Here is an 8,594-nt window from a genome sequence, read left to right on the forward strand (position 1 = left end):
AAAGGATTTGACTAAATTCTTGTTACCCAAGTACCTTTGGCTAAGAGAATTGGGGGCTAACTGTTGGGAATAAATTCACACTACAAGCCCACCAAATTCTGGGCCCAATGGCCAAGGATAGGCCCATGAAGATATTAATAAGCAAGGGCTATTAATTGATAAGAAATATTCCGATTATGATAATATCGGAATAAAGAAGCTCAATTCCAACTCAAACTCCCATGAATCCTTGCTTATCTCTACAACGTAATCATTTCAAGTTTATCTCTACATGATAGCTATTGAAGGTTTATCTCTACACGATAGCAGTTGAGTTCTATCTCAACTCTGGACTCTCATACCAACTCAAACAAGGAGAACTAATCCAAGCCTATAAATAGGCCCATACACAAGGTATAAAAACTCTTGAATAATCTTCTCATATCTTCTCATACCCTCTGAATATTCTCTTTTAGAACTCAATTAGTCCCTTTGAGCATATTGAATGATTATGCACCAAAGCACAATATTTCTATGAGAAACTGTATGACTTTGGCATCAGAGTGTCCCCGGTCTCCTAGGGACCCCCCTTTGACAATTGCTCTTTTGTAGTGATCTGGAGTGTGTTGTGCAAATATCCATCTAAATTAATAGGCAAATAAATATATGTTTAACTCGTAAGTGCACAATATCAAAATGGTAGTATAGAGTGCAAGTACGAGATCATTTCCACGACGATTGCCGTAAATTATGCTTAAAATAAATTCCGTAATTAAAACAAAAGAAAGATTGATTTTTTTTTTTGAGTTAATAAAGAAAAAGGTAGGGCTTTGATATCTACCACTAATCATGCTCAAATAATATAGTAATATGTCAATGCTCTAATCATATTATGAATACTTAAAGTTTGCCAACCTAAGGGTATGTGTGTCTACTCCTTAAGCTATTGATCTCCCTAAGCAACGAATTAGGCATAGATGTCTACTCTAATTATTTACCTTCTTAAAGGATTTAGCATGGGTGTCTATAAGTTGTTCTTTAAGGAAGCATAAATCTGTGGAAATCGACAAACACATAGAACCTACGGCATGGGTGTCTACTCCTGGTTTTTCAAATTAATTAATCCAAGAACCCGAGAAGAGATTCTTTTGTTACTCTATTAAGCCTAGGACTCGATCATCCAAATTGACTTAAATAACCAATCCATACCACATGCATATAATGGCCAATCACACACATATGAGGAATTCGATAAAACAGGAATTAATCAAGTTAAGCATCACAACATGATTATCATAAAGGCGCCAATATTGATATATTAAAGAAACATAATTAGGGCTTCAATCTAGCCCTACTAAGGAGTTTAGTTACACGTGAGTTTGATGTTAAACATCATAAAATAAAATAGAAAGGAAAAGAATAAACCTAAAAACTTGAACTTGAAGAGCCTCCAATTCTTCTCCTTCAAATTGTGTCTCTATTCTATAAGCTTAAGGGTTTATTTATAGGCCTTAGGAACACTCTAGAAACCCTAAAAATCGTAGGTTTTGAGTCCGAGTTCGCCTAGGACTTTGAAAAACCTAGTTGGGGTGGAAAAAGGCACTTTTCGGAATAGGGCAGCTGCTGCCTTGTTCTTCACACACGGGTGCGCTCAATCGCGGCCTGTGTGCGCTCAATCGTAGGTCTACAATCATGCCTTCTTCTTGTCATGAGAGTGCACACCTTGTGCTCGCTTCTTGGCTTGGACCTCTCTAGAAGTACGCTCGAGCACAGGTTTAGTGTGATCGATCGCACTATCAGAACCTTTAGCTTTTCCTAAATTTGCTCTTTAAGCCCGATACTTCCAAAAATGCTTCATTTTCTTCCAAAAACCTATAAAACAAAGAAAATACAAAAAGAAATAAAATTGCACAAACTAACAAAACTAAGGAATTAGCAAATATAAATTAAGGGGCTACAATATGGATATTTTAGCACTTATCACACCCCTAAACTTAGATATAACTAGTACCTTAGCAATACAAAACTAAAAACAAAATGAAAAACAGAAAACAAAAAGATAGATCCATCTTTCAGAGGATGTATGATTGCATTTAGCATATGCAAAAGGTCTTTTAAACCCCTAGGAATTCCCTAGAGGACGAGTGAAGTCTCGTGAAGGTTTTCCAGGAATGTTATCCACAAATATTATGCAAAAGTTTATGTTATCCAAAAATTGAAGTGTTACTCAAAACCATGGTTTTCATTCATAAACAAGCTTAAAAAGGTAAACTCCATCTTCCCAATGAATTGAAATTTTAAAGTGTAATTACTTACAAAAGATAACTAAGGCATCACAATTTCGAAACAGTGAAAAGTGAACTAGCACATAAATATGAAGCTCCCAATTATTTCCTATATGTAATGTCTCAATATCTCCAAGTTTATTGAAATCCGCATCAAAATGAATAACTATGGCATAACTTACTTTTTCAAGCTCTTTTTTTTTTCTTGGTCAAGTTGTGCAATGTTTGGTTCCCTTAAGCTTTCTAATTAACCCATGTAATAAGTGTTAAGTCAATGACTCCCAAACCAGGTGGTTTTAGGGCATTAGGTGTAAAAACACCCCTAAGGATCTATTAACTTGAGTCAAAAAGGCTACGAAACCAAACTAACCATGACATTAACCACATCAAAATTCTTCACATTTTGACGTGAAAGATGTTCAGTTACTTAGTGAAAAGCTTATCAATGATCATTATATATATATATGCCAAAGTATTCATCTAATAAATCATCCAGTTTCACCTAAGAAATAGAAACACATCAGACTTTCATGTCATACCTCACAATTTATGTGCTAATGTGCTTATGTAAGATTAGATCAAACATGTGAATTCTCAACTGCTTAAAGCAAGTAACCAAACTGAAAAACTCTATCATCAGATCATGTGTTCAAAATTTTAAGCTCACCAATGAAATCAAATCACAATTCTTTCAGATCAACCAAAATTTTAAGATAACCATGAACATGCATTTAGTATTTGGCACAAAGTATGTGTAAATGCGTCTCCCATACCCCTAAACTTAAATTACACATTGTCCTCAATGTGTGTAAAACATGGAAAAATCTTACCCGAGAGATGGACGAAACTGTACGGAGTAGCATGGCTCGTAGCATACCCCCAAACTTGAACTGAAGCACACTTGTCTTGTGGGGTGCCTCTCATAAGAGCTAAGTTTAACGTCTTCAGCCAGATTATGGCCCTGCTTCATTACTATTGTTTTGCATATTGGACAGACTGGAGTGCCAAATCTTCATCTCTTGGTGTAAAGTTCATTTCAATGTATGGCTTCACTCTATGTCCATTCAAATGTTTGATTTTTCTGTGGACTATGGACCTCCAAAGTTCCATGAGAGAACACTTGGGTGACAATACAAGGACCAAACCATCTAGACTTAAGCTTACCAGGGAAGTGTCTTAATCTTGAATTGTAGATCAACACCTTCTGTCCCACATGAAACTCCTTCGTGACCAGTTGCTTATCATGATATGCCTTGGTTCTTTCCTTGTAGAGCTTGGCGTTCTCATATGCATCACGCCTCAATTCCTCAAGTTCATTTAGTTTTTAACTTCCTCTTGTCACCAGCTTGTTTCATGTCAAAGTTGAACTTCTTGATGGCCCAATACGTTCTGTGCTCTAACTCCACTTGTAGATGACATGCTTTCCAAAAGACCAACCGATATTGGGACATACCGATAGGTGTTGTGCCAAATATCCACCTAAATTAATAGGCAAATACTTGGTACATTTTACTCGCAAGTGCACAAGATCAAATGATAGTATAGCAGGCAAATTCGAGTTCATTCCCATGAGGATTGGTAAATTATGTTTAGACGTAATTTCCTATTTAATTAAATAGATAAAATTCAATTGACATGATTGAATTTAAAATAAAGAAATAAAATAAAAGATAAACTAAAACTAAAAAGGATTAGGGTTTTGATATCCATCACTAATCAGACTAATTAAGATAACAATATGCTAATGCTCCAATCATACCGGTATATTTAATGTTTGCCAACCTAAGGGTATGGGTATTTACTCCTTAAGCTATTGATTTCTCTAAGCAACGAATTAGGCATGGATGTCTATTCTAATTCTTTTTTTTTTCTTAATGGATTTAGCATGGGTATCTACTAAGTTGTTCTTTAAGAAAGCATAAACTTATGGAAATCGACAAACACATGACGCTTAGGGCATGGGTGTCTACTCCTGGTTCCCCATGTTGATTAACCCAAGAACCCGGTGTAGATTTCTTTTGTTACTCTTATTAAATCCAGGACTCAATCATCCAAATTGATTTAATTAACTAGTCCATACCACATGCATATAATGACCAGTCACATACATATGATGAATTCAAGATAACATGAATTAATTAAGTTAAATACACCAAAATGTAATTGTAGCAAAGGTGCCAATATTGAAATCATAAATAAACATGATTAAGGCTTCAATCTAGCCCTAATTAAAATATAAACTACAGAACAAAAATAAAAGGTGGAAGAAAAGAAAACCCAAACTCCTCTTGATCTAACCTTCAGTTCCTTTCCAGAGCTTGTGCCTCTTTCTCCACCCTTATTCCAAGAAGCTAAGAGGTCTATTTATAGGCTTAAAGGAATCGTAGAGTCCTAAGTAAACCTATAAATTCTAATACAATTGTAGGTTTAAGTCCTTGTACAACAAGGACAAGAAAAACCCTAATTTGGAAGGAAAGGGAGAGTTTGGGCGCCTCTGATGTGTCTCCAGCGCACAGGTGCACTCGATCGCAACCCGTGTGCGCTCGATCACACATCTGCGATCGAGATTCTTCTGGTGTGCGCACGATTGCACATGGCTGCACTCGCTGCTTGTCTTCTCTGGTAGTGCGCTCGAGCGTAGGTCCCCTGCGATCGATCGCATTGCCAGGAACTCCAACTTTTCCCAAATTCTCTCGTTAAGCCAAAATCTTCTATATTTACTTCGTTTTCTTCCAAAAGACTACAAAAGCATGGAAAACACATAAAAGAACTAAAATAGCATAAATTAACCATACTAAAGAATTAGCACACATAAGTTTAAGGGCTAAAATATGAATATTTTGGCACTTAACAATAGGCGTCTCATATGCAGTCCTATAAGCCCATAGTGCATCATTCAAGCATAGAGACCAATCCTTCTTGCTGGGATTCACTGTCCTTTCTAGGATGCTTTTGATCTCTCTATTGCTTATCTCCACTTAACCACTGGTTTGAGGATGATATGGAGTGCCAACCTTATGTGTGATCTCATACTTCTTTATCAAAGAAGCAAAAGCCTGATTGTTGAAATGGCTACCTCCATCACTGATTATTGCCCTTGGAGTCCCAAACCTAGCAAAGATGTTTTCCTGAAAAAACTTCACAACTACTTTGTGATGATTACTATTTGAGGGGACAGCCTCGACCCATTTAGACACATAATCCATAGACACAAGAATATATAAATAACCATATGAGTTAGGAAATTGACCCATAAAGTCAATACCCCATACATCAAAGAGCTCTACCACTTGAATGTTTTGCAATAGCATCTGATTTCTGGATGATATGTTACTTGTCCTCTAGCATCTATCACAAGAGCTGCAAAACAAAAAGGCATCTTTAAACGTATTAGGCCAATAAAAACCAGATTGTAATACCTTAAGAGCTGTTCTCTTGGCCCCAAAGTGTCCTCCACAGGCAAACTGATGGCAATGCTGCAATATGCTCAAGTGCTCCTCCTCTGGGACACATCTTCTAATGATTTGATCAGGGCAAAATTTGAACATATATGGGTCATCCCAATGGTAATGTCTAGATATCGACATCAACCTCTTCCTTTCTTGACTAGACATACCTGAAGGAAAAACCTTGGCAGTTATATAATTAACAATATTTGCATACCATGGAAGTTTGGCATCTACTATAAATAATTTCTCATTTGGGAAGTTTTCATTCAAACGAAGCTCATCTCATTCTTCTTCATGAAGTAGCCTGGATAGGTGATCTGCCACCACATTCTCACTACCCTTCTTATCTCTAATCTCAAGGTCAAACTCTTGCAGTAAAAGTACCCATCTGATTAATCTAGGCTTTGCATCTTTCTTAGAAAACAAATATCTCAAAGTAACATGGTCAATGAATACAATGATCTTAGAACCAATTAGGTATGATTGAAACTTCTCCAAAGCAAATATGATAGCTAATAATTCTTTCTCAATAGTAGAATAATTTAGCTAAGCATCATTCAATGTTCTAGAAGCATAATAAATAGCATGAGGTACCTTGTTGATTCTTTGGCCTAAGACAGCTCCCAAGGCAAACTCACTGGCATCACACATGAGCTCAAATGGAAGGTTTTAATCAAGTGCCATCATTATTGATGCAGATGTGAGCAACTTCTTCAATGTGTTGAAAGCATTCTTGCATTCTTAAGTCCATTCAAACTTGGCATCCTTGGCTAGCAATGCACAGAGGGGTCTAGAGATCTTCGAGAAATCCTTGATGAATCTTCTATAGAACTCGGCATGTCCAAGAAAACTTCTTACACCCTTCGCTGTCATAGGAGGGAGTTTGGAGATGATGTCAATCTTGGCCTTATCCACCTCAATGTCCTTGCTGGAAATGGAATGACCCAACACAATGCCTTGTTGAAACATGAAGTGGCATTTTTCCCAATTGAGCACTAAATTGCATTCTTCACATCTCTTGAGGACACTCTTCAGATGATTAAGGCATTCATCAAAATTAGAACAAAAAACACTAAAATCATCCATAAATACCTCAATGAATTTCTCCACCATGTCTGAGAAAATGCTCATCATGCATCTTTGAAAGGTAACTGGTGCATTGCATAATCCAAATGGCATCCTTCTATAAGCAAATGTGCCAAAAGGACATGTGAAGGTGGTCTTCTCTTGGTCCTTTAGTGCTATTGCAATCTGGTTATAGCCACTGTACCCATCCAAGAAGTGGTAGTATCTATGGCCAGCTAACCTTTCTAGCATTTGATCAATGAAGGGTAGAGGAAAATGATCTTTTCTGGTCACCTTGTTCAGCCTTTTGTAGTCGATGCATACCCTCCATCCAGTGGTTATTCTTGTAGGTATCAGCTCATCGTCTTTATTCTTTACAACTGTGATCCCATTCTTCTTTGGAACTACTTGAACTGGACTTACGCACTTATTGTCTGAGATGGGGTAGATAATGCCAACATCCAATAGTTTCAATACATTGGCCTTGACTACCTCCTTCATGTGTGGATTGAGTCTTTTTTGTGCATCCTTGGTTGGCTTTGCTTTGTCCTCAAGGAAGATTTGATGCATACACTTGGCTGAACTTATCCCCTTGATGTCAGCAATGGTCCATCCTAAAGCAGTTTTATGCTCTCTAAGAACTCTCAACAGCTTCTCTTCTTCCCCAAAACTTAGATTTGCAGCAACTATCACAGGTAGTGTCTAGTTCTCTCCCAAGTAGGCATATGTCAGATGTTCTGGCAACTGCTTCAATTCCAAATTTGGTGCCTGGACAATAGAAGGGACAAGAGTAGTATTAGTAGGCACAAGAGTTTCAAAGGGAGGGGTGTACTTACTTGAATATGGTGGAGAGGCCTCAAGGAAGTGCACAGCTTTAATGATGTCATCAATAACATCTTCAAAATTTGGCTTAATGTCCTGCCTTGTGAAACTGTGAGTGAGGGTGGCCTCCAATGGATCTATGTGATGGAACTAGGGGTTTAAATGAGCCGAGCTTGGGCAGTCCGGGCTTGGCTCGTTTATTTTGGGCTCAGGTTCAAGCTTGAGCTCGACTCGAGCCTTACATTGCTGCTCGAGCTCGGCTCGACAAGGTTGGAACCTTGCTCGAGCTTGAGCTCGACTTTTTTTTTTTTTTGGTAATTTAAGTGCATTAGAGTTTTTTTATTTATTTTAATTCAAAATCTTAACATAAAAAAATAAATAAATAAATAAATAAACTAAACAAACAAATTGACTCTAATTTGCTAAACCATACATTTATGTTCCCTTTGGCTCTGGTAGATTAATCTCCACTTCACAATCATTCATACATAATCAACTAACAGAAATATAGAATCAACTAAAATGCTAAAGAACATTGAACAAACATAAATGATTAATCCCAACCTTACAATCATCCATACAAAATCAACTAAAACGCTAAAGAACATTGAACAAACATAACAGATTAATTCACCTCACAATTCCATACATAATTGAACAATAACAATTATTTTCCTTCTGGCAGATCAATCTCCACCTCATAATCATCCGTATCCTCCACCTAACATAACAAATGCAAAGTAATTAGTTCAAATACAAGATATTAAGAAACTGAAAATAATAACCAAATGAACTTCAAAAGGCAGCCCCTTGACAAACAAACCACAATCTAAAATCCAAGACCTTAAATCCTCAGTTTGAACAAGGATCGGTCATAGTTACAATTAATTTCTCACACACAGCAACAAAAGAGTTAGCACCCACAAACAGTTTAGGAACAAAGTTCAGCAAAACATGGTAAACCCAATACCCATTCACATGAGAAAACTCCCAA

This window comes from Corylus avellana, chromosome 4 (assembly GCF_965113065.1).
Source record: "Corylus avellana chromosome 4, dhCorAvel1.hap1.2, whole genome shotgun sequence".
NCBI classification, from domain to species: domain Eukaryota; kingdom Viridiplantae; phylum Streptophyta; class Magnoliopsida; order Fagales; family Betulaceae; genus Corylus; species Corylus avellana.